This window comes from Phragmites australis, chromosome 15 (assembly GCF_958298935.1).
Source record: "Phragmites australis chromosome 15, lpPhrAust1.1, whole genome shotgun sequence".
In the NCBI taxonomy this organism is placed as follows: Eukaryota; Viridiplantae; Streptophyta; class Magnoliopsida; order Poales; family Poaceae; genus Phragmites; species Phragmites australis.
Genome location: NC_084935.1, coordinates 20,647,246 through 20,673,758, shown reverse-complemented (window position 1 = coordinate 20,673,758; position 26,513 = coordinate 20,647,246). Strand labels below are relative to the sequence as shown.

Below are 26,513 nucleotides of genomic sequence, written 5' to 3'. Positions count from 1 at the left end.
TAGATACGAGGATGGATGAGGACGAAAATTATCAAGTAATTATATCTTTTAATTTTAAATAATACTCTCTCTGATTATAAATGTAGGTCATTTTAGTCTTCTCAACTATTCTCTAAATATAAGTAGTTTTCGAACTTCTATATATTTTTTTTCTTTTGTTCTCGTTTTATTATTTAATAAATACTACTACTCTCACAAATGAATGAGTTATTTTTTTCAATGCAAAATAAATTAAGGGCAACAAGATCATTTGATCTACTTTCTTAATCCTTGTGCACAAGTCTAAAACGATCTACATTTACAATCGAGAGGGAGTAATCATTAATAATACACTAATCAACATACACTAACGTGTATTAATGTTACTATTGTCGTAGTCATTACTAATAACAATAAAATATACTAATTAACCTTAATCATACTCTAATTAGCTTATTAATTAGCACATTAATCTTTACAAATTCTAATCTCGTAATAATATATACTTAATAAGTAATACAAATATACTAATATTATTAATTATTTTACTAATAAATATAATTAGTAAAAGTAGATGACTTATCGCACCAATTTAGAGAAATAATTTCATTTAACATATTGAGAATATTCCTTAAAAAGATAATCTCATCCCTTCTGCAAAAAAAAAAAAAAAAAAAAAATCATCTCCCCCTTCCACCTCTCCCCTAAACCAAACACACCCTTGCTCACCGGACGGCCGAGCGTCCTCTGGCGGCTGGCTCCTGCCTCGCTCGTCCCACCCAAGCGGCAGCAGCACCGCCAGCGCCAGCGATGGCCACCCCACCACCGTCCTCGTCTGCGACCTCGCGCCCGCCAACCACACCAAAGCCATCGTCCTCCAGGGGTTCCAGGACACCGGCCTCGGCGCTACCCTCGTCAAGGTAGCCATCTGCCCCTGGAACGATGCCGCCCGTCTGCTCCTTGTACGGTGCTACCATCTGCTCGATCTGGTTTATCTTGAATCTGAGGGTCAAGATTTCCTTTATCTGTTCCTCTTGTACAACTTGGACGGCCAATAGGCATTGCATCACTTTTTTATTCAATCAGTTTTCTTGATTATTGCTATATATTTTTTAAGCAGAGGCAATAGGTGGACTTTATAAACAAAATAGCACTAGCTGAACTAAAATACCTGACATTCCTTTCATTTTCAGGGTTCTGCCCTCAGTCATCCTTGCTGGGTTATGTTTACAGTTGATAGAGATGCATGGCATGCCTGATTAGATGGATGATGGTCATTGAAATTTACTTTAGCACTTCCAAAATCCTTTGAATCTTTAAGACTGGTTGGATGCATGGAGTTACTGTGATATTGATCCAACAATGGTGTTTTCATTTCTTTTCTGTCGTAACAACCATAAAATGGAAATGGAAATATAGAACAGCTAGGAAAGTTTTGGGACTTACTTAGATACAGTTTTTACATCAGTTACCTATTGCAAAAGTCATCCAAGTTTCCTATCAGATACTATCTACTTCCCATGCTAGTTGGTTTCCTATTATTCTCCTGAAGTTTTTACATAGGCATGCATATATTTGCACAGATGAACTGATAAGAGTTGAAGATTTCTCTGCGCAGGCATATATAAATTGATCATCTGTATTTACTTCTAATTTATTTTCTGCAACTGTAAGAAGTTTAGTCAAACTGGGCAACTTCAGGTTGTTGCAAAGATGGTCTTCTCACGAACAACACTGCATGATCTTCTCCACAGATTAATTTCTCTTATGTTTTCAAGGGCATCAATTGTAAATCTGGATGAATGAAGTTCCAAGGCTGTGAACATATATGTAGATTCGTTATATTTGTGAAAACTCTATTGGTCTCTTTAATGAATGCATGGGATTAAGGCTTCGGTTATCCGATGTTGCAGCCTGCCGAAAATTCAGCTGAAATTTCTGTAATTTTGGTCAAATTTTGGCCGAAAATTTTGAATTTTGTTTTGGTCACTTTGTCCGAATTTTTCAGAATTTCACCCGAATTTCAGTGATTTCGCCGTGGGCAAAAAAAACACCTGGTGAATTTTGAACCCTGATCAACACTGATGGTTCAGAACTGTTATCATCCCCAGCTTTGGAATTTCATAGATTCTCAGTCAATGACAATCGGAGATTATCACACACGGCTGTCACAATAGTTATCACATATTGTTTGGTATATACTCTGGAGCTTCAGTGATAGTCTGTTGCCTGAAACGAGCTTTTTCAGAGCGAAAAACTTCACACACCCGGAAGGCCAAAACTTCACCTTGCAGGTATCTACATGGACACGAGTTGTAAGTCACTGGTGGTTCTATACACCAAACCGTCAATGGTCTATTCCCAATACACAGATTAAAAATTGGTGAGGACTAGGAAGTTGAATATTACAAAGGGTTCAATTTAAAAACCGTCGGTGATAGTCTATTATCATTTTCTATTCCAATTAAGAACCCTAAGTGATAGTAGCCACATATCATTTACCGTTCTATTAAGAACATTATCAGTAACAGTTCTTAATTGCAACGGCCAGTGGTGTATTAATGACAGTTTTTAAATTGAATGTCAGTGATAATGATCTATCGCTGATATGGTTCCTATTTTCCAACGTAACATTAATAGTTCTATTTAAGAATTGTTTATGATAAGATTATCACAAATAGTTTTTTGGAACCATCAGTGATGAGCTGTCAAGGACGTGAGTTTTTAAGAGTAATTTAACTTATTTTCTATTTTTGGTCTCCTAAATAGAGAATTCTCTATCAAGATTTGCTTTCTTACTTTCTAGTACACTCTAACTGATTTTTTAAATTTGTCTTCATATAATCTACTTACATATATTTTATTAATATCTTATAACTAACAAATAACCGTTTTATATTTAAACGATGTTATTTTTTACGGCTATATTTCTAACGGCTACATTTTCAACTGATATTAGGGATAAGGAAACTCACTCTCAGTTTTAAAAGATCTAATCAAACACCACTGGCAATGTCATAGAGACATGTATTAATTATGTAGTCTATTTTATTATACTTGGCATTGTATTAATCATATACTCGGTGTTATATTAATAAAGCATAGTTAATTCAACATGATAGGTCATACACTGATAAAAAAAAAAACAAGCTAGTCTATACATAAGACAACTCCACACATAACAAAGAGTATGTTCGGACCGGTCCGTAAAATCCCGTTGATCGGAATAGAAAGCTAGCTAGCTATGTGTGTGTATCAAAGTTTATGTCTTTTCATTTAACTTTTGATTTTTTAGTATAAGAGTGGTCCAAAAATTATAACTTTTATGATTAAACTAGAGCTTACTAGCAACCCATTTTAATTAGTTTGATCTAAAAATCCTGAGCTAATATTTAATTAAAATTCTTCAAAAAATCTTACTTTTATAACTTCTAGCCATCATGTTCGTGTACATGCTTAGGGACCAAGCCGGATAGAGGAAGCTAGCTGGTGCATGCATTTGGACCGAGTCGGATAGAGAAAGGTAGCCGGATGGAGAAAGCTAGCGGTCGGGCGAGCGTGGGCGGCTGAGCGCAGGAAGGACTGTGGCGCGAGCACAGGGGTGACGACAAGGCCAAGTGCAGCACAAGCGCAACGATCGGCAAACTCCCCTCCGGTACCACTCTTCCCCTCAGATTCGGTAAGTCTGGGCAGATCCGACGAGCCTACCTTAAATCAATTACCACAAATTAGAAACAAGAAAGAGGATTAAATGGGAACGAACCTACCAGACAGTGGCGCGAAGGAGGATTCCGTGACGGCAGTTGCTTGATAGCGAGGATGCGTCATTCGCCAGATGTGGCAACCGAAGCTACGGGGATAAGGAGGCCTAAAAAATAGCAACCTCAATAGCGAACCAGTTGAAAACTATTTTTGATGAATATTCAATAAAAACTAGAATAGCAAATAGATAAGGGTTTGATTGGAGTTACTCTAAAGTTGTGCATGAGCGCAACGCTGACCATACAGCGATGACTAGCATGAGGCACCAAACATGGCATCAATGAAAAACTCAAAAGAGCTATGTATGAATCATCACAAGTCAAATATAGCTGACACTGAACATACAACAAGTCTTAAAGGTACACGCAATTTTTATCAAACGAACAAATCCTGCAACATAGCTCAATGGAACCCCAGCAATCTCTAACACAATAGAATATATGTAAAGGACTTGATAATACAACAGACGGAGTAGTGCAGAAATACAAACAACCCAGATATTATGAGACATTCCGATGGACAATCGCTGGACCTGACTCGTCATACTCGCCCCTTGAGATCCAGGTCTGTCATATAAACATCGCAGTGCGCTGTTAGTACATTTCTTTTAGAACACTAGGTCATAACCGTCCAGTGCATACATCAACTATTATAGTTCATTTGACGCATAGCTGCCACCAGCCCAAAACTTCACCCTTTCAGTTTTTAAAAACCAAAACGATAGCCAAAAAAAAAAGAGAGAGAGAGAAACTGGAGACTGAAGCAACGGATGAAACCATAAAGTACATCTGCTGAAACATAACAAAACATGCTATTTGAGCAACAGCGAAATGTGTAATATTCACCTGTTGGAAGGTGCTAAGGGAGGCGAGGATGAGTCCTCCCACTACTATAGAACCTCACATAATAGCCGCCACCTTCAATGTTGATTCAAAGTGATGAATAATGTTAGCCTGATCTTCCGATAGGTAGTGATAAGTCGGTGGGTGGAGAACTCGACGTTGATGATCCAAAGGCTTCGACCCGAACAGATCGTCTCCCTTGCAATCACTACACCACAGCTCCGATGGTTATCAACCGTGTCACGCGGTTGACCTCGCCAAGAAGGCTCAATCCCTGCAAGCGTACCGAGAACACAAGCAAGAACGTAGAAGATGCAATCTGAAATATTGCGAAATGAATTCAAGCATTCGAAGTCGGGGTTCCACAAACACTTGCGGCGGCCTAGTCGGTCCGGAACAAGAGCGAAAATCTCACAACTGTGTGTAGATCAATGTCTAAGCAAAACCCAACTCTAATTAGGGTGGCGGCTACTGTATATAAAGGATTAGGGTCGGCCAAGGACCCCTGGACGCATCCCTAATAGACTCCAACACGATACACGGGCCAACGGCCCAAAAGATGGTGGCGCAGCACCCTGACAAATTCTGGATGTCCACTTGTTTTGACGATTCCCGTTGACTCAGAATGAATTTGGACATGGGACCAGTCCCGTTGGAAAGCTTATCTCCTTAGCTTTCCAACCATGTGCAGAACGTCGGAAATGGAGTCCGTATGCGTCCTGGACGACGATTTTAGTGCGGACTGGTCCTGGACTCCGAAACGGACTCGAACTGGATTGGACCTCCACCTTGGCTTGGGCGCCCTTGCTGTTCTTCTCCCGTGTTCCTAAGTAGCAATATATCACAATTATTCAGTAGCATCCCATCCTCATCAAAATATAACGGAACACTAAGGAACGAGCTCACCTCATGATTTAGTTGACGTGCACGAGCTCGTGTCAATGGACCTATTGTTGGGGGAATACTCAGTGTGTGTGTATCTGAAAGAGTGATGTCCTCATCATCCTCCCCCTCTTGAATTGGAGTCGTCCTCGATGCAATGTCATCTTCTTCTCTCAGGTAAGGCTTTAAATCTGAAATGTTAAATGTGGGACTAACCCCATAATCTGCAGGCAACTCAAGCTTATATGCATTATCATTGATCTTTTCCACAATTTTAAAAGGACCATCAGCTCGAGGCAGCAATTTAGACTTTCTCAAATCAGGAAACCTATCTTTGCGCAAATGTAACCACACAAGATCACCAATTTCAAAAGTAATATGTTTCCGACCTCGGCTACCATAAGTTCTATACTTCTCATTCATCTTTTCAATATTTTGCTTAGTCAACTCATGCATTTTCAGAATCAAATCAGCACGTGTCTTAGCATCAAAATTCAATTTCTCGGATGTTGGTAAAGGAAGTAAATCAATAGGGGCACGGGGGTTAAAACCATACACTACCTGAAACGGACTTACCTTGGTGGTGGAGTGAACTGATCTGTTGTAAGCGAACTCGATATGGGGTAGACACTCTTCCCACATCCTCAAATTTTTCTTCAAAACAGCCCGCAACATGGTGGATAATGTGCGATTCACAACCTCCGTTTGTCCGTCGGTTTGAGGGTGACATGTCGTCGAAAACAGCAGCTTTGTCCTAAGTTTATTCCAAAGTGTCCTCCAAAAGTGGCTCAAAAATTTTGCATCACGATCCGAAACAATGGTGTTAGGCACTCCATGCAAGCGAATGATTTCCCTGAAAAATAAATCAGCTATGTTTGTAGCATCATCGCTCTTGTGACAAGGTATAAAATGTGCCATTTTTGAAAAACGGTCCACAACGACAAATATACTATCCCTCCCCCTCTTGCTCCTAGGCAATTCTAAAACAAAATCCATAGAAATATCCTCCCAAGGCACACTAGGAACAGGAAGAGGCATATAAAGTCCATGTGGGTTCAAGCGAGACTTAGCTTTATTGCAAGTAGTGCAGCGTGCCACGTAGCGCTCGACGTCGCGCCTCATCTTAGGCCAAAAGAAGTGAGTAGCCAGTACATCCTCGGTCTTCTTCACTCCAAAATGTCCCATCAAACCACCTCCATGCGCTTCCTGCAAGAACAATAGGCGAATAGAGCTAGCTGGGATGCATAGCCTGTTAGCACGGTATAGCAATCCATCATTCAGCACATATTTATTCCAAGTTCTTCCTTCTTTACAATGTTCGAGAGCATCTTTAAAGTCCAAATCAGTAGCATATGCTTTAATTGTTTCTAAACCAAAAATCTTATGATCGAGTTGGGACAACATGGTATAACGTCTAGATAACGCATCTGCAATGACATTGTCTTTACCTTTCTTGTGTTTAATGATATAAGGAAAAGACTCTATAAATTCAACCCATTTAGCATAACGTTTGTTCAGTTTGGCTTGGCTTCTAATATGTTTCAAAGCTTCATGATCAGAATGAATAATAAACTCCTTAGGCCAAAGATAATGTTGCCATGTTTCTAAAACTCGCACTAAAGCATACAACTCCTTATCATAAGTCGAATAATTAAGAGATGGCCCATTCAATTTCTCACTAAAATAAGCAACGGGTTTACCTCCTTGTAGTAGCACTCCTCCAATTCCAATGCCGCTAGCATCACATTCTAACTCAAAAGTCTTACCAAAGTCCGGAAGTTGGAGTAGAGGTGCATGCGTAAGCTTATCTTTCAGCGTATTAAAAGCTTGTTCTTGTGCTGGCCCCCATTGGAACGGAACGCCCTTCTTTGTCAACTCATTGAGTGGGGCAGCAATGGTGCTAAAATCTCTCACAAAACGCCGATAGAACCCTGCAAGTCCATGAAAGCTTCTTACCTGTGTGATAGTCCCAGGGGTCAGCCAGCTCTTGATGGCTTCAATTTTAGCTTCATCCACTTCAATTCCCTGTGGAGTAACAACATAGCCAAGAAAAGCAACTCTATTCGTGCAAAAGGTGCACTTGTCAAGGTTAGCAAACAAACGTGCCTCTCTCAAAGCAGTAAAAACAGCACGTAGATGATCAATGTGTTCTTCATGTGACTTGCTATAGATCAAAATATCATCAAAGTACACCACCACAAATCTTCCTATGAAAGCACGTAAAACCTCATTCCTCAATCTCATGAAAGTGCTAGGTGCATTAGTTAAACCAAAAGGCATCACTAACCACTCATATAGACCGAACTTAGTTTTGAAAGCAGTTTTCCATTCATCTCCCAATTTCATTCTTATTTGGTGGTAACCACTACGCAAGTCAATCTTTGTGAAAATAATAGAACCACTCAACTCATCAAGCATGTCGTCTAGCCTAGGAATAGGGTGACGATACCTTATTGTGATATTATTAATGGCTCTACAATCAACACACATGCGCCATGTGCCATCTTTCTTAGGAACCAAAAGAACAGGAACAACACAAGGACTAAGGCTCTCTCGTACGTACCCACGGTCCAAAAGGTCTTGGACTTGTCGCTGAATTTCCTTAGTCTCCTCCGGATTGGTCCTATATGCAGCGCGGTTTGGCAATGTAGCTCCCGGGATCAAATCTATTTGGTGCTATATCCCTCTCAATGGTGGCAGCCCCGGGGGTATCTCAGCTGGAAAGACATCCTTATACTCCTGCAAAAGGTTAGTGACAGCAGGAGGCAAAGAGCTAGGTATATCATCAATTGAAAATAAAGCCTCTTTGCATACGAAAGCATAGCACAAAGTATTATTATCTTGAATTTCAGCAAGGTCAGTTTTAGTAGCAAGCATAACACCACCCTTTAACTTAATGCCTTCGGACCTAGGTGTGTTCTTTTCTTTCTTAGGTGGAAAAACAGAATGAGCTACTTGCTGATTTTCAGATTCCAAAATACGTTCTTTCTTTTCTTTTTCAGCTAAAGCTTTATCACATTGCACAATTTCAGCAGGTGTCAAAGGAAGCAAAGAGATTTTCTTTCCCTTGTGCATGAGAGAGTATTTATTACTTCTACCATGGTGTGTAGCATCGGTATCAAATTCCCAAGGACGGCCTAACAAAAGTGAACATGCTTGCATATGCACTACATCAAAATCAGCATAATCATGGTAGGAACCAATAGAAAAATGTACTCTCGCAGATTGTGTTACCTTAACCTTACCGCTGTTATTGAACCACTGAATGTAGTATGGATGAGGATGTGCACGTGTTGGCAAAGAAAGATTCTTCACAAGATCGGAGCTCAAGAGGTTGTTGCAACTCCCGCCATCAATTATGGTACGAACACGTGCATCTTTGACAATGAGGAATGTCTGGAATAGATTATGGCGTTGTAGCTGCTCCGCTTGCCCCATTTGAGAACTCAAAACTCGCTTCACAATGAAGGTGCGTGCTGCATAACTCTCCGTGGCAGCGGTACCACTAATCTCCTCCCCCTCACTATCCATGTCATGATCGGCTGCAAGATTAGCTTCAAATGCATAGTCTTCCTCGACATCACTATGACTAACATATCCACCATCTGCTGTTGCGGAGTATGCTCGCTGGCTTGGGCAATCCTTCATGATGTGGCCAATACATTGGCAGCGACGGCACACAATGCCCGTTGTACGACCCGTGGTAGCTGCACCTGAAGAAGAGCGTGGCATTGGATCCTGCGAAACAGTAGATTTACTCACCTCACGTGATGGTTGTGGTGCTCCTGCTGAACGCGCCCGAGTGTTGGAGGAGGGGGCAGCAGATCGTGTAGATGTAGAAGGGAAAGTTGTTGCTTGTCCCGGTGGTACTCGTGAAGTAGATGTACTCCCAAAATTGTTCCGCAATTTCTGCACCTGTTGTCGACCCTGCAGTTCTTTTTCTGCCAAGATAGCAAAATGGAACAACCTATTGGTAGTATTGTAATCTTTATAATCAATAAGGTCCTGAATTTCACGTCTCAACCCGGAGTAAAAACGAATCATGGTATCCTCATCATCCTCTTGTATACTACATCGAAGCATAGCAATTTGAAGCTCTTGATAGTAATCATGGACAGATTTAGAACCTTGATTTAAGCGCTGCAATTTCTTTTTCAATTCACGTGTATAATCAGGAGGAATAAATCTATTGCGCATGGCACGCTTTAGTCTAGGCCATGATTCAGGTTCTAAGCCACTAGAAACTAGACCATTCCACCAAATAATAGCATAATTCGTGAACTCATAAGTGACTAGTCTAACTCTATGTATTTCAGGAACCATATGAGAACTATACTTTTGATCAACCGTCATTTCCCAATTCAAATAAGCATCAGCATCATATGCACCATCAAAAGGAGGCATGGAAAACTTAATCTTAGAATAAGGATCATCGCGACCGTTGCGATTAACATTATTACCTCCATTACCTTGACGACGTTGTTGTTGGCCACGACGTAATTGTTCAGCATGAGGACGTTGCTCAGCACGCGCATCTTGCCCAACAAAAACCTCACCATCTTCTTGGTCACCATCATTAGTATCATCATCATCATCATCATGTGAATGGTCATCATCCTGTGGTGGCTGTCGCAATTCAAGGTCGTTGACTCGCGTGACGAGGCTAGCAATGCTTGTTCTAATGTCTGTCAATAGCCTAGTATGATCATGCAAGGCTTTGTTGAGTTCTTCCTTGGACACGCAATCCTTAAAATCCGACGGAGAGCCATCACCTGACATGGTTAGTAGAAAACAAAGGACAAAAAATATTATCCCTATCAACTACTAGGTTGTGGAAGGTGGAATCACACAAACTCAAGCGTCTTACCACGCTCTTACAAATGTTCTTACCAACGCAGCAAGGAGGAACAACCGTGGAAGCGTGGGATGATTGCAAGAGTGAACCTATTCGGATCAAAGGAGGTGGAGCTTGGAAGGCACAATATGGTAGCAAGGATTAGCAATAATTGTAATCAGAAGAGCAAAGCTAAATAAGTGTCCAAAGTATGAATCACAGTTGCTGGTCTATCACGTGTCCCTAGTCCTAGCACAACAGCTGAAACAGAGGTAAAAAGGATGATCAGAGAAAGACACAGCAAACAGCACAATTATCTGGGTGTTCTCTATGTGCTCCTCTTTTTTGTCTTTTAGCACTAGTAGGAATCACGAATTTTTTTTCTTCGTATTTTTCTGATATTTTTTCTGAACTAGGAGCACACAAGCAACAACCACAGAAATTCAGCTCAAACGGATGCAAGATGTGGCCTACAGAAAATCAAGCACGTTCTCTAAAAGCGTGCGAAAACTTCGCGGCTCGAATACTCAATCTTCCAAGCCGAATTTGGGAAAAAAATTTCGGCGGAACCCGGGAAAGCGGGGAGCAACGGATGTAACTTTTTCTGTAGATGTCCGTGAAATTTTTTTTTGCCTGATTCCGAGTTCGTATGAGAAAGTTATGGCTGTTTTACTGAACCCCTGTCGAGTTAGGGTTTTTTTCCAAGTAACTCTTGCAGAAATTGACCTCTTTAAGGTATTGCAAGCAATAGGATCGCAAGATGAACAAGGATGGCAGCGGTGGCAGGGCAATTGATACAAGGCGGCTTGCGACCTATCTAGGGTTGGCGTGGCGGAAAGTAACACAAGGCGGCTCGCGGTGGCAAATCGAGTAATGTGGTGGCTCGACTTGTTGGTGGGGATGGTGGCGATGGGATAGCGGCGTGATCAAAACAGCACGGAGCGTTGACTAAAAACCAAGAACACGACTCTAAAACCAGCAACAAGACTCGACCACGGACACAAACTCAACAACGCGCAACTAAAAACAAAAATTGCAAAGGCACAAAGGGTTCTAGGGCAGCGGAAATTGACGGAATTTTTTTGGCTTTTTCTGGACTCTAGGTAATGAAAAACAGACTAATCTAAAGGGGAAAACGAAATTACCTAACGGGCAACCTGAAAATCTGATACCAGTTGATGAGTAATGTTGGCCTGATCTTCCGATAGGTAGTGATAAGTCGGTGGGTGGAGAACTCGACGTTGATGATCCAAAGGCTTCGACCCGAACAGATCGTCTCCCTTGCAATCACTACACCACAGCTCCGATGGTTATCAACCGTGTCGCGCGGTTGACCTCGCCAAGAAGGCTCAATCCCTGCAAGCGTACCGAGAACACAAGCAAGAACGTAGAAGATGCAATCTGAAATATTGCGAATTGAATTCAAGCACTCGAAGTCGGGGTTCCACAAACACTTGCGGCGGCCTAGTCGGTCCGGAACAAGAGCGAAAATCTCACAACTGTGTGTAGATCAATGTCTAAGCAAAACCCAACTCTAATTAGGGCGGCGGCTACTGTATATAAAGGATTAGGGTCGGCCAAGGACCCCTGGACGCATCCCTAATGGACTCCAACACGATACACGGGCCAACGGCCCAAAAGATGGTGGCGCAGCACCCTGACAGATTCTGGATGTCCACTTGTTTTGACGATTCCCGTTGACTCAGAAAGAATTTGGACATGGGACCAGTCCCGTTGGAAAGCTTATCTCCTCAGCTTTCCAACCATGTGCAGAACGTCAGAAATGGAGTCCGTATGTGTCCTGGGCGACGATTTTAGTGCGGACTGGTCCTGGACTCCGAAACGGACTCGAACTGGATTGGGCCTCCACCTTGGCTTGGGCGCCCTTGCTGTTCTTCTCCCGTGTTCCTAAGTAGCAATATATCACAATTATTCAGTAGCATCCCATCCTCATCAAAATATAAAGGAACACTAAGGAACGAGCTCACCTCATGATTTAGTTGACGTGCACGAGCTCGTGTCAATGGACCTATTGTTGGGGGAATACTCAGTGTGTGTGTATCCGAAAGAGTGATGTCCTCATCACAAAGGAACCGGTACTGAAAGAGGTATCAGTGCCGGTTCTAAAACTCCCGCCCGCGATCGAGGGCCTGGAGTTAAGAACCGGCACTGATAGTTACTATCAGTGCCGGTTGGTGGTTAGAACCAGCACTTATACATCAGTGCCGGTTCTAATAACAAACCGGCACTGATAGTGGTATTTCAGTGCCGATTCCTCTTTAAACCGACACTGATAGCCTGCTACAGTATATATAGCACATCTTCTTCCCCATCTTGACCCAGAACAGAGCCGCCGCCGTCGTAGCTCAGTGTTACAGCGCCTCCTTGCCATTTGTTTTGGCGATTCAAGGTTTTTTTTTTGCGTGGGAGCCTTCAAAATTTGGAGGAGTCAACTGTTTTAAGGCTAGTAAGATCTATATTTCATTTTTGGATAGATTACTTGGTAGATTGCTCTAGGGTTGATGATGGATGGTGCTTGTTCCATGGTTATGGATTTAGAGATGTAGTTGAGATCTAATTTTGGTAAAGTTTGCAACTTTATCGTTGTTAGATGTATAGAGATGATCTAAATTTGATTCTTAGTTGGATTTTAGTTGTTAGATTTCTCTAGGTTTGAATTTAGGTGGTTGTTAGTTGGTGTTGAAATTTGAAATGAGCAAGAGCTCAAATATCCATATAAATTAGAGAAAGGTCGCAATTTTATCATTGTAGATGATTTAACGAGTTGCAACTTTGCAACTTGTTGAACCATTATTGCCATTCAAAAATTGTAAAAATACCGCTAGAACTGTCATTCGAGTGGCATCCAAAGAATAAAAAATTAGGGAGGTATTTGTAAAATGTCTCTAAAATCTAGCTCTAATTTTCTAGTGTGTGGATTGCGTATATTTTTAAAGTCATGAATTTTAATAATAATCCAGTGGATTTCCTCTGTTAATTAATCAACATAGTGAATTTAACATGTACAGTTGATAAAATATTGTGTTGTAGGGATGGCACGTCCACCCACGGATCGCAATCAGACTTGGCAGCCTTTGGAAGGCGGGTCCCCCCGACCCGGCCCAAGTACCGAAAGGATATGGGCCCTCAAATAGGGACCAATCAGGATGCGAGGTAATTCGATGAATATGTTCTAGATTTTGAAATGTTTAATGATTATAAGTCCAATGTGTTTAATTATAATGATTTGCAGATAGACCGGTCATGGATGTACAAGGAACGAGGGCCAGAGTTCATTGTTGGCATCAAGGCTTTTTTGAGGGCTGCCGCGGCATACAAGAAGCCAAAAGGGAAGCGTGACGAGCACTATATATGCTGTCCGTGTGTCGACTGCAAGAATGAGAAGTAGTTTTCAAACATAGAGCAGATCCGTGCACACTTGATTCGCAGGGGTTTCAAGGCTGGCTACACCCGTTGGACTGAGCACGGTGAACTTGCAGATGTTGGGCGTGAAGGGCAATCAACAGTCGAAGGAGATGGAGTCAACGATCCGACGGCTAACGAAGACTTTGATATGTCGGCATTTGAAGATACTTTTGTCGAGAACGATGATCGGGATAGTTTTGTTGGCAACAATGAAGAAGGCATAGAACAAATGTTGCGCGATGAGGAGGGGGACTTCACCATTGAAAGATAACATCAAAAGTACCAGCGCATGATAGAGGACTCTAAAACACCAGTTTACCTGAACTGTAAATATGAGCATAGCAAGTTGCATATGGTACTGACACTGATGCAAATGAAGGCTAGCAATGGTTGGGCCGATAAGGGTTTCAATGAATTGTTAGAATTCTTGAGGGAATTGCTTCCAGAGGGGAACACGTTGCCCGAAAAGACGTACCATGCCAAGCAGGTTGTCTGCAAATTGAGATTGGAAGTAGAGAAAATATATGCATGTGGAAACGATTGCATGTTGTTCCGCGGTGAGGATGCAGACTTGGAAGCGTGTCACGTTTGCAATGCACCACGGTACAAGAGCAGCGTTGATGATATCGAGAGCGATGGCGTAGGGGTGAAGAGAAAGAAGAAAAGACCCCCCATTAAGGTGGCTTGGTATTTCCCTATAGTCCCCCGTTTGAAGCGATTGTTTGCTAACAGAGCGAATGTCGAGCTGATGCGATGGCACGCCGAACAGCGCAAGAAAGATAGATTGCTTAGACACCCTGCTGATGGCATGCAATGGAGGAGATTCGATTCGAAATACAAGGAACTTAGAAATGAAGTGAGGAATATAAGGTTCGGGTTGAGCACGGATGGGATGAATCCTTTCGGCAACACGAGAAGTACTCATAGCACTTGGCCTGTGACTCTCTGTATCTACAACCTTCCACTTTGGATATGCATGAAGCGGAAGTACCTTATCATGCCTCTGCTGATTAGTGGGCCGAATCAACCAGGCAACGATATCGATGTGTACCTCAAGCCATTGGTGGAAGATCTTCTTGTATTGTGGAAAGATGGTGTACGGGTATGGGATGAGTACAGACGCGAGAATTTCACCCTGCGCGCGATGCTGTTCGTGACGATTTCAGATTGGCCTGCTCTTGGTAACTAATCAGGGCAGACTGTAAAAGGGTACAATGGATGTGTTCAGTGCTTGGAGGAAATAGAGGGGCGGTGGCTAAAAAATAGCCGAAAAATGATCTTCATGGGTCACCGTAGGTTCCTCCGTCCGGATCACCCATACCGCAAGAATAAAAGAGCTTTTGATGGGACAATGGAGCTTCGTCAAGCTCCGAAGATTCACAGTGGAGAATAGGTATTTAAGATGTTTAATACACTTAGAGTTGTACTTGGAAAGGGGCCAGGCAGTACAAAAATGCAGGTTGGGCAAAATGCTCCCATGTGGAAAAAGATGTCAATATTTTGGTTGCTGCCTTATTGGAAGTATCTTATGGTTCGACACGCAATCGACGTCATGCACGTGGAGAAGAATGTGTTTGATAGCTTGATTGGTACCTTACTAGACATACCCGGCAAAACAAAAGATACACTAAATGCACGGCTGGACCTGGAAGAAATGAACCTCAGGAAGGACCTACACTACATACAATTAGACAACGGCAAAAAGAAACTTCCCACAGCTTACTACACTATGAGCAAGGAAGAGAAGATCTGCCTGTGTGGTTGCTTGTGTGATGTCAAAGTTCCGACCGGTTACTCCTCCAATATCAGGAACTTTGTAAACATGAAAGATACGAAGTTAGTTGGCATGAAGTCTCATGATTGTCACGTGATGATGACACAGATGCTTCCAGTTGCAATTCGAGGTATTCTGTCGGATAAGGTCCGAGACCCAATCATTAAGCTGTGTTCGTTCTTCAACGCAATTTCATAGAAGGTCATTGATCCGAACAAACTGGTAAAGCTGCAGGAAGACGTGGTCCATACTATATGTCAATTTGAGACTATTTTCCCTCCGATATTTTTTGATATAATGCCCCATCTAATTGTTCACATTGTGGGTAAGATAAAGAGCCTTGGCCCCGTGTTTCTGCATCAGATTTATCCTTTCGAAAGGTTCATGGGGGTTCTGAAGAAATATATTCATAAACGAGGTCGTCCGGAAGGTTGCATTGCCCAAGGGTGGAGTACGGAGGAGGGCATTGAGTTTTGCATTGACTATATGAAACTGAACGCGATTGGTATGCCTATATCTCGCTATGAGGGGAGGCTAAAGGGGAAAGGGACGATAGGTGATACTTCAATCCATATCAAAGATCGTGATTCATTCACTCAAGCACACTTCGCAGTTCTGCAACAGGCAGTTGTAGTGATCCCGTATGTCAAAATGCATGTGAGCATGCTACGCTCCACAAATCCAACGAAGTCAGATGATTGGATCGCAAAAGAGCACAGAGATAATTTCGATAATTGGTTACGTCAACTCATGATGGGTAAGGATACCAACGATGCTCTGTTGGAACTGCTGGCAGATGGCCCATCAACTACGATTCGCACATTCTAAGCATACGAGATTAACGGCTATACATTTTATACGCGAGCACAAGACAACAAGAGCACTAACCAAAATAGCAGTGTCCGTACTGATGCTTGTGACCGCGCTGGCAAAAGGGAGACCTACTATGGATTCATAGAGGAGATTTGGGAACTTGAATATGGCGAGTTGATGGTCCCTCTATTTCGGTGCCAATGGGTCAGACTCACAGGGGGAGTCAAGGTCGACAAGTACGGTATGACTACCTTGGACCTCAAACTCGTCGGATACAGAGAACAACCATTCGTGCTTGCCAACGATGTTGCACAAGTCTTCTATGTAAAGGACCCGAACCCAGCTAACAAGGAGGAGCGTCACGTGGTTCTTCAAGGAAAAAGAAAAATCGTCGGTGTTGAGAATGTTATCGACGACGAAGACTGTGACAAATTCGAAGACCTGCCTCCTTTTGGAGAGAATGTCAAACTGCCTCTCATTGATGACACTGCGGAAGCTACCTACATACGCCGCGACCATAATGAAGCATTAATCGTTCAGTGAAAGCAGCTTTCATGTATTTGGTGAAATTTGTATAATATTTAGGTTAAGCTTTATTTTGTATGAAGGACATGTATGAGTGATGTAATAATATGATTTAATTTATATCGAGTGCATATTGAATTTTTCTAGAATTATTTTTCAACATAAAACAAGTTAAAAAGATTTTATAAAATTTATTTGCAATTTTCTAGAATTAAAACTAATTTTATATGCAACAAAGCACATTAATGCATTTATTTTGTCAAACAAAGCACATTATAAGAATTAATTTGCTGGGAAATCAAGTATCAGTGCCGGTTATATGTACAACCGGCACTGATACTTCAACTATCAGTGCCGGTTGTACATATAATCAGCACTGATACTTGAAGTATCAGTGCTGGTTGGAAAATAAAACCGGCACTGATACGTCTCCTATATTTATCTCCAACACTTAGCCGCATCCTCGTTCCTCTATTCACCCTAGCGCTACCTTCCTCGTTCGCTTTAGTCACCCGAGCCCCAACGCGCCGCCGCCTCCTCCCGATGCCACCCCGACGCGTAGCCGCCTCCTCCCGACGCCGCCCCAACACGCCGCCGCCTCCTCCGGACGCCGGCTCGACGCATCGCTGCCTCCTCCCAACGCCGATTTGTCCCCGAGCCCTTGCCGCCGTCACTCCCCACGAAGGAGGAGCCGCCGCCGCCCTTGACGCCGACGTCGAGGACCACCTCTCCTGCTCTGCTCTCCTCCATCCCCTTCAAGCCCAAAGGGTAAGCACCATCCCGTCCTCCCCAACGAAATTTGTGATAAGGATGGAAGAATTTGGGAGAAATAGAGGAACTACGAACTAGGGTTCTATAGCTTAGTGCTATGAAAATTCAAGTGACTGGATTACCTAAATACATGTGAAAAATGTGAAGTTCAAATATACATATATGCGAGACTATTTTTGTTCTGTGAAATGTGAGCTATTTGGAGATATTGAGCCCCTTTGGTTTGAAAACTGTTGAGCTGCAGAGAGTATCAATTTAAGTTGATAGTGCTATTGTTGTTGATCCATTAGGGAGGTTGAGTGTAGATGTTATGTGCTGCAATGCTCTGTAATCCTTTGGTACATGTATAATTGTACAAACATTTATATTGTAATTCATGATTCGAAGTTAACTAGTGCAAACTCCGTTGGCAAATATGATTCTTTTATGAAGGCTACGGTGTTGGAATTCGCTCATGTTTCCTTTGTCATGATTACCTTGTAGTGTAGTCTTGGTATGAGAATACATCTAGTGCTGCACCCCTTAAAGTTACCATGCTACCATTCATTTTCCACATACAGTCATGCAAAAACTCTTATTGTTTTGGTTATATAGTGGTGATGTAATTGAGCCATTTTAGCTAAAAGTAGCCTAATCTTTCTCCTTTTTTCCTTTATAATTTTGGGTTTCCTTTTAAAAGAAATTCGTCTTTTATGTTACTCGTCATTTTAGCTAGAAGTTCGTATTTGCTTTATTATTGTCCATGTTGTCCAATTGGGAGTAATTGCGATGCACAGGTAGCCGTGGCTGGTGAAGTCGTCATTGTCCAATTGTGATATCTTTGACTCAATGCTTGATCTACAAGGTAGCAATACCGAGATTATGTATAGGTAGCAATGCTTGTTCTTTGTGGTGAATATTAGTGGGCTTTGTATTCCTGACTGTTGCGGTTTGAAGTGTAGGGAGGAGGCCTCTGGGGACAGCAAGAGCTGATCGTAGTATTGTTTGTGGTTTTCTTTTCAGTATTTTCTTTTGTTCTTTATGAAGAAAAATGATTAGTTTGGTGCCTTGTTCTTGACTCACGATTTTGTTATTTCTTTTATGGGTCAGCATATTACATGATATGTATGTTGTATTTGTATACTTCTGGGCTATAGTTGGTTTGTGTTTATTCAGGGCTTCTTGCGATTGTTTCTTTTTTTTAGAAAAAACTCCTGACGCAAACGAGGATCCTTATTTTCCTATGTTTTAGATGTTAGAGAGACTGTCTCCTTATCAATAAGTGGTGTCCTCATTCTTCTGTTATCCTTCACAGTCAGCTCTTGCGACGTAGTTCATTTACAATTGGCATACTGTTTGACCTAGTCATTGTTAAATTCTAATACAACTCATTCTAATATATTTTTATTTGAATTTAAATCTTGTGAAACCGGAAAACTATAACAAGGCAACTTGTTGCAATAAATGTTAGAAAAATGGTCACTTGGTGATGTATCCCAGAATAAGTAGATTAGCTGGTTACGTGAATGAAAATATCGAGGTTTGATCTTTGTTTCTTTTTGATCGAGCTCATTGAGTCAATAGGTGTTTCAAGGCCGCCACCATTACAATATTTTTTTTTATCTCAAACCATGCAATTTTCCAATAATTGGACTAGCTTTGTATATATAGCTTTGTCATTGATTCTAATATGTGCCTTTCATTTGAATATATAGCTTTGAATATAGCTTTGTATATATAGCTTTGTCATAAATTGGTATGTCATATGTGTTTTCCTATCCGTTTTGGATGGTTGTAGAACAATGACTGATGGTTGGGCATGGACCATCGAAAAGATCAATGATATAGTTGTAGACCTAAGGAAGATGGCTAACAAAAGCTTCAATCCCTATTTGTGCAAGTACTCCAAATTGAGGAGGTAGTGAGCAGGCTTCAGAAGTTGTCCATTCAATCAGCCGAGGTGCTGGACCGTCAAGATGTTAGCCACCTTGAGGGCGATGATGTGGATTCTAGCGTGGACCCGAACGACATGGTTCCTTATGACTACGTTGAGGGCGATGATGTTGGCCACATTGAGGGCGATGAGTACTGGTGGTTGCCGAGTGACGATAGCGACGAGTAGTTTGAATGTATAATGCTTGTGTGGACCTGATTATTATGTGTTCTGTACTCTGGCTATGAACACTTGCATAACTAAAACTGATGTATGTTGTACTTATGGACCTGATCAATATGTTGTACTTTTGCATTTCTGTATGCCTTATGCCCTTGCATTTTACGTCCCTTTCTCCTCATTTCTTCTATGTTCCAGTATAGCATTCGGTTTTAGATTATCTCTAAATCAAGTGCTTCTTGTGTCTAAAATGTTGATGTAGGAATGACACGTACGAAATCCAACCGCCGTGCACGGCCCCGTCCCGTCCCCCCTCCGATACAAGGTCCCTCAAGTCTGGCTCCAACCTCAATACATGATGAGCCTGCAAACATGGAGCCGGACCAGACATGGGGCGGTAGCCCGAGGTTGTACTTGAACATGGAACAGATTGAGTTGGAGACAGCCGCTGAGGCTGCGCAGGGCATGGCCGAAGGTGATGCACCGGAGGGTCAGATCGACCCTGATGCTGATGCTCCGGGTGGTGACGAGATGATTGGAGAAGAGAGGAGTGGATGAGGTCCCAGCACGATACCTGAGGGACGTTTCATCATCGCGGAGGTCAATGCAGTCGGGGAGCCCACAAGACCAAAAGTTATTCTGGGCCCATACAAGACAGCAATCGGGTGTCTGGTGAGGGACCATGTCGCAGTCACATACAGAACTTGGAGAGGCAGACGGGATGACGTGTGGGTGGTTCTCGAAAATATCAAGGATCTTATGTGGGGCAAGTTGTTGGCAAAGTTTGAGTTCCCTGTAGGATGCAACATTGCCAAAGCGAAGAGTCGTGCCCTATCAACAATGTCCATCGCGTTCAAGAATTTCAAGGGTAAGCTGTGGAGAAATTATGGCTTGGTGGGCCGGACACCAAAATGGGACCATTATCCGACGGTTCAACCATTCTGGAATGGTTTCATAGAGCACAAGAGTTCAGAGGAAGCACAAAGGCTAAGCGAGATCAACAAAGCCAACTCCCAGAAGAACGTGTACCCCCACAGAACTGGCTCGCGTGGGTACGTGAGGAAATACGATGAGTGGGATGAGATGGAAGAACAGGTAACCCGCAGTGGTGCCACACCTCAAACGGCTCCCTGGATTGAATGGGCGAAGCACTATCTGTACGCGAGAGGGGTGACCTTGGCGGCAGATGGCAGTCTGAACTTCAAAAGTGACAGAGAACAGGAAGTGATGCAAAGAATTGCAGATGCCCACACCCAGTCTTCCCAAGGCTGCCTGTCGGTGTATCAAGAACCGGGGGTCCTGAGTCCCGAGGCCCGGCCAGCCATCCGCCACCTGGCGCCATTCCACGAGGTCCCTCCTAAAGGATGAGAAAAGCTCAAGTCCCGGGAGAAGGTGCTCGGGGCCACAGTCGGTGGTCCCCGAGCACCCCAGTTCCCCGATGATCTACAGAGTCTAAGTACCGGGAAGAAAGTGCTCGGGGAGGTGCCCGGTCACCCCCGAGCGCCCTAGTCCCCCGACGATCAGAAGTGCTAAGTTCCGGGAGAGAGTGCTTGGGACTGCGTGTGGCAGCTCCCGAGCGCTCGGTTCCCTGAGGATCCGCGTAAGAGTGCTCGGGAGAGAGTGCTCGGGGCTGCACGTGGCAGCCCCTGAGCACTCGGTTCCCCGAAGGATCGTGCAAGAGTGCTCGGGAGAGAGTGCTCGGGGAGGTGAACAGTACCCCCGAGCACTCGGTGCCCCGATGACCCAGAAAGGCCCCCGAGGGGCCCGCCGATGAGGTGTCCACCAGTCAGAGGTCCGAGGCCGCATTTAATGAGCGTGCGTGGCCTGACATCTCCAACTGCTCCCGCCGCGGTGTCAGTTCCTGCCATGTTTTGGCAGAGAGGCGTGGGGCTATTAATTGCATGGGTCCCGTCCCGTATCATCCGGCTTGTCTCCGGATAACATCGTAAGGATCAAGGCGTTCCGTCTACCGCCCTACTGTGGTAGAGGAACAAGACAGGGCGGGCACGCCGGGTTGCCCTGCGGCTGCCCGGTGGGCCCTCTCCACGGCGCCCGTTGCCAGGGCGTTTATGGTGACAGGTGACTGGGCGTGCGGCGTTTTTTCCACCCCCGGTCACTTCACCCAGCAGAAATGATGATGCCTTTCCCAGTCATGGTGTCTTGGAACTTGTGCCCCCCTCCTTCCCGTTCGTGGCATGTCACAGCCGGCGAGTACTTAAAAGAGCTGGCAACACATAAGAGAAGATCATCCAAGAAGAGACCGCAAGCACCTAAGCATCAAGAACCGAACTATAGATGAACACAAGGGACAAGGGACAGTCCCTGCCGAAGAACACGGAGCCTCAAGCTCTTAGTTAGGCCAATATTCTTGTAACCAGTAACATCCTTGAGGGACTTCCTCAGGACAGTTATTGCATCCATACAGGAGTAGGGTATTACGCCCCTGTACGACCCGAACCTATCTAAATTCCGGTGCATTTACTTCTTTTTGCACTAGGTCATCCTCCTCACCACCGGCCGTTGCATTTACCCTCATTCATTTCTCCGACGAACTTATTCAGGATCATCCCCCCGGCCGAATCTCTAAAAAAAGGTCTCTCAGGATCCCTGCGACAGGAGTTAATCCTCCGACACTGCCGGATAGGGAGAACGACCAGTTAACCTTGGCACTAGGAACCAAGGAGCACCCAGGTCGCACCAGAGGCAAGGGTGTGGTGCCCTGGAAAGAGGGATTCCCAGAATCCGCCGAAAGTTATAGGAGTCGGAAGAGAAGGAGAGAAGAGCTGGAAGACCTGCTGGCTGTAGTGTGACAAGAACTTGTGCAAGAGCATCAGATGACAAACACCAAAATCAGGGAAATCAAAGAATCATTTCAGCAAGGAATCAGGTAGCAGCAAGGTGAAGAAAATGTTGTGAGCCCTGGTGGTCATCGGAGCAGCTGCGCGTCCGCGGGGTTTGGAGAAGAAGAATTAGCCCGTTTCCCCGTGGATGACATCATAGAAAGCAAGGTGTGCAAGCTTGTCGTGCCCACTATGAACATTACCATCACGGTGGCTATGGGGCAGGTCGACCAATGCGTCGAAGGGGCTCTCTTGAACGATCTTCCGATACCACGGGGATACGCTAAGGTCCACGTGGACTTCGTGCGAAAGCTGTACCGTAAGCTTGACATGGATTACCCCGGAGAGACGGGTTCCAAGAGGCTTGGATCAAACGTGGGTGGCTTCGTTTTGTGGCACAAGCGCTACATATTGTTTGAAGATGAGACAGACGAGTCGTCTGATGCGGAGACGGACCCAGCACACAGAAGAGATCCAACTCCTCCACGGTCGGCGCCAGTGCCACCGTCACCAGGAAGAGATCCAACTCCTCCACTGTCGCCGCCACTGCCACCGTCACCGAGAAGAGAGCCGACTCCTCCCCCATGCAAGTCGCCAACAATAGAGTCAACTCCTCCCCCTCCAAAGTCCGCAACAGTGCCACCAAGGGAGCCAACACCTCCCCCTCCGAAGTCAGCACCAGTGCCTCCAAGTGAGTCGACTCCTCCTCCTCCGAACTCAGCAACACTGCCGTCAAAATTGCCAACTCCTCCGAAGTTGACAACACGCTCTCAGTCTAAGAAGGTGGCAGCACCTGAGAAGTTGCCTTATGAAAGAACTGCAGAGGAAAACAGAGCGATAGTGAACGCCGAAGTCAAGAAATTTTTACAAAAAATGAGAGCCTGAGAAGAAAAAAACACTCACTGAAGAAATGAAAAAGTTTCTCTTGACGCTGAGCAAACCTGCTGTGGCTAAGCGTCAATCAGACTACGAGTGTATCAAAGGAAAGAAATCCTTGAGGCAGGCTTCTATTGATCAGGTACAGGAAGAACAACAACTAGAAAGATTCCTTAAGGACGCCAATATGACAAGAGAGCAATTTTTTTAACGAGTCCGTGGCACCCAAAGCAGCCGAGAGATGGCAATTTAAGCTGGGCGAACTATTGGTCACGCCGGACGAGTGGGCCAAACTGACATATCAACTTCGGAAATTTCATGCGTGGTACATGAATGAGTCGAAGGAGGGTAGGGAAAGTTTCGAGGCCAGAGTCAAGGAACAAGATTTCCTCCACGGGGATGGCAGTATTTTTATATTCTTTGAGGAAATGTATCGACTGTACGAGTATGATGCCCTCGACGTGTCTATGTTGAGTTGTTGGATTATGTAAGTGTCGTATACGTATAATTCACAATAGACATTTCTGTACCATTGTATTAAATCTTTTAACTTATTCCTTATATAGAATGGAGGTACAAAGATGCAAAAAGGAGTGCATCATGCATGTGGGATTTATCGACCCATATCTTGTTAACCCGACAATGATGAAATCTACTGACCTAAAGAAAACCGAGGACTATGTATTGAAGTGTCTTCTGGAGCTACAATTGAAGAAATACATACTTTTACCCTACCACTGGGGTACGTGTTTCTACTCTTTTTGAGCAATACATCGTTAGAAATTAGGACCAACTAACCTATAGTGACCTATGTACAGTTTTCACTGGATCCTTCTTGTCATCCAGTTAGATATTAGCAAGATCTTTATTTTCGACTCACAAGATAATCCGAAAGAAACCTACCAACCCGTCATTGACTTGCTACAAAGGTAAAAACCGACCATTTTGTTACTGCTCTTGTAATATTTGATTTGATTGAATCTAAGTCTACTTACGGTAATAATCACACACATACAGAGTGTACCCGCGATACATCAAGAAGAGCATTAGATACAGGCCATACACGAAAGAATGGACAGTCCGACATGGCTTTCCTTGTAGGAAGCAGGGTCCGGGCAATAATTTATGTGATTTTTATGTAATTGAATTCATGCACAGCTTCAACACAGAGGATTCGATCCTGCCGGAAGATCCTGAGGTAGGCGGTATACACATTGATGACTAATTTTCAGGTTCGATACGCCAAAATCATATGTATTGATTTATTCAATTCTTCAAATTGCAGATCCTTGAGCTGTCCAAAGAACGTCTCATGCCTCATGAAATCAACGCACTTCAAGAACAACTTGTTGGGTTTATCAATGATGAAATCATCAATCCAACCGGTGAGTTCCATGAAATTGGATCGTCTTTCTCGTTACCTTCAACCCATAAAAAAGGGCAGAGTTCAGACCCATCGGTTCACAAGAAATCTTAAACTCCATAAGATTATTGTAATAAAACTTAATAAGTATGCGGTGTACATATATTGTGACGAGACTTGATTTTTTATAAATACCATTTATATGTGGTTGTGTATATATACTGTGATGAAACTTGATATGTATGCGTGTCTATTTCCGGCAACGTCCAAAATTTGAAAATGGCACTGTATTGGTGGCAACCGCTACGTTTTTTAAAAAAGAAGGGAAACACCTATTAGTGCCGGTTGGTAACAAACAACCGGCAATGATATCACTCATATCAGTGCCGGTTGGTAATACTAACCGGCACTGATAGGTGCACTATCAGTGTCGGTTCTAATCTAGAACCAGCACTGATAGTGATTTTCAGTGCCGGTTCCATACCCGGCACTGATAGTCACTAACTATCAGTGCCGATTAATAAGTGCCGGCTCATAAACCGACATTGATCACGTTTTTGAACCGGCACTGATCACCTGTTCTGCAGTAGTGTCCGATCCAAACACTATAATTCCTTTTCGGTGGTGCCACCACGTGGATCTTAACTCGACATACTCTCCTTCCTCATGCGATCAGCAGTACCACGGAACATGGTTGATCCACCACTGAGCACAATGTGACCGTAGAGGTCTTTCCTAATTTGCGCATCACACTTCGTGATAGAATTGTAGGTCATCTCATGGAGGCCAGGAGCTTCAATACCAATGAGACTGGGCTGGAAGAGGATGTCAGTGCAATTGATCCTCTCTGCCCCGACGGCAATCACCTGCCCATCGGGCAGCTTATAGCTCCTATTGACATGGGGGCTGCTCTTGGCAGTCTCCAGCTCGTTGTCAGGTGCCACATATGCAAGCCTCTCCTTGATGTCGTTTACAATTTCCCATCTAGCAGAGCTGGTGAAGCAGTAACTTCTTTTAGTGAGAATGAGAATCTCCATAAGCTTTTCAGTGACGTCCACCAAGGTTGAAACGATGTATGGCGTGTGGAATGGCGTACCCTCATAGATTGGCAGTCTGGCTCAAACCATGACCAGAGTCTAGCACAATACTTGCAGTAAGAACAATGTTTTCCAGCTGAGATGGAAGGCTTGCATTGCGAGATGTCATCAGTCAGGTAACTACCTGTTGTGCTTCCACTAGCAAAGCGGGAAAGCACAGCCTGCATGGAAACAAACATGGTCAGAACTGTCAAATATCTAACTATAGGTATATACATATACGAGGTATACGATATAAAGAAAGTGTATGTACAACACATATTAGGCAGCTCCAGATATCACAGAACCGAATCAGCAGCACCTGATACAACCGGAATCAAAGAAGTACATACTAGAAAAGGCTAGATTGGTTACCCAACTCGGAACGAGTAGTATACAGAACAGATCTATCTATTTAGACGTAAGGAAGACAACTCCCTATCGACTACAACTAGATAGTAGTCGGTACATCACCCCTATATGAGGCGAAAAGACTGAGAGGAAGAAAAGAGAATGAGGGGACACAAGCATAAGGCCCTAGCAGAGGAGATACACGGCAACTTTGGCCCTAAGTTAGATTAGATCCGATCTACTTCTTGTAATAGTCTTAACCATATCGCTTGTGCTCAAGTTGGGGGCTACATCGTTATACTATATT

General features: G+C 43.6%; 1 pseudogene; it reads right to left on the bottom strand.

Annotated features, from left to right (window-relative positions):
* Nucleotides 1–4,241: 4,241 nt before the first annotated feature.
* Nucleotides 4,242–26,055, bottom strand: LOC133892189 (actin-like; annotated as a pseudogene).
* Nucleotides 26,056–26,513: the final 458 nt, after the last annotated feature.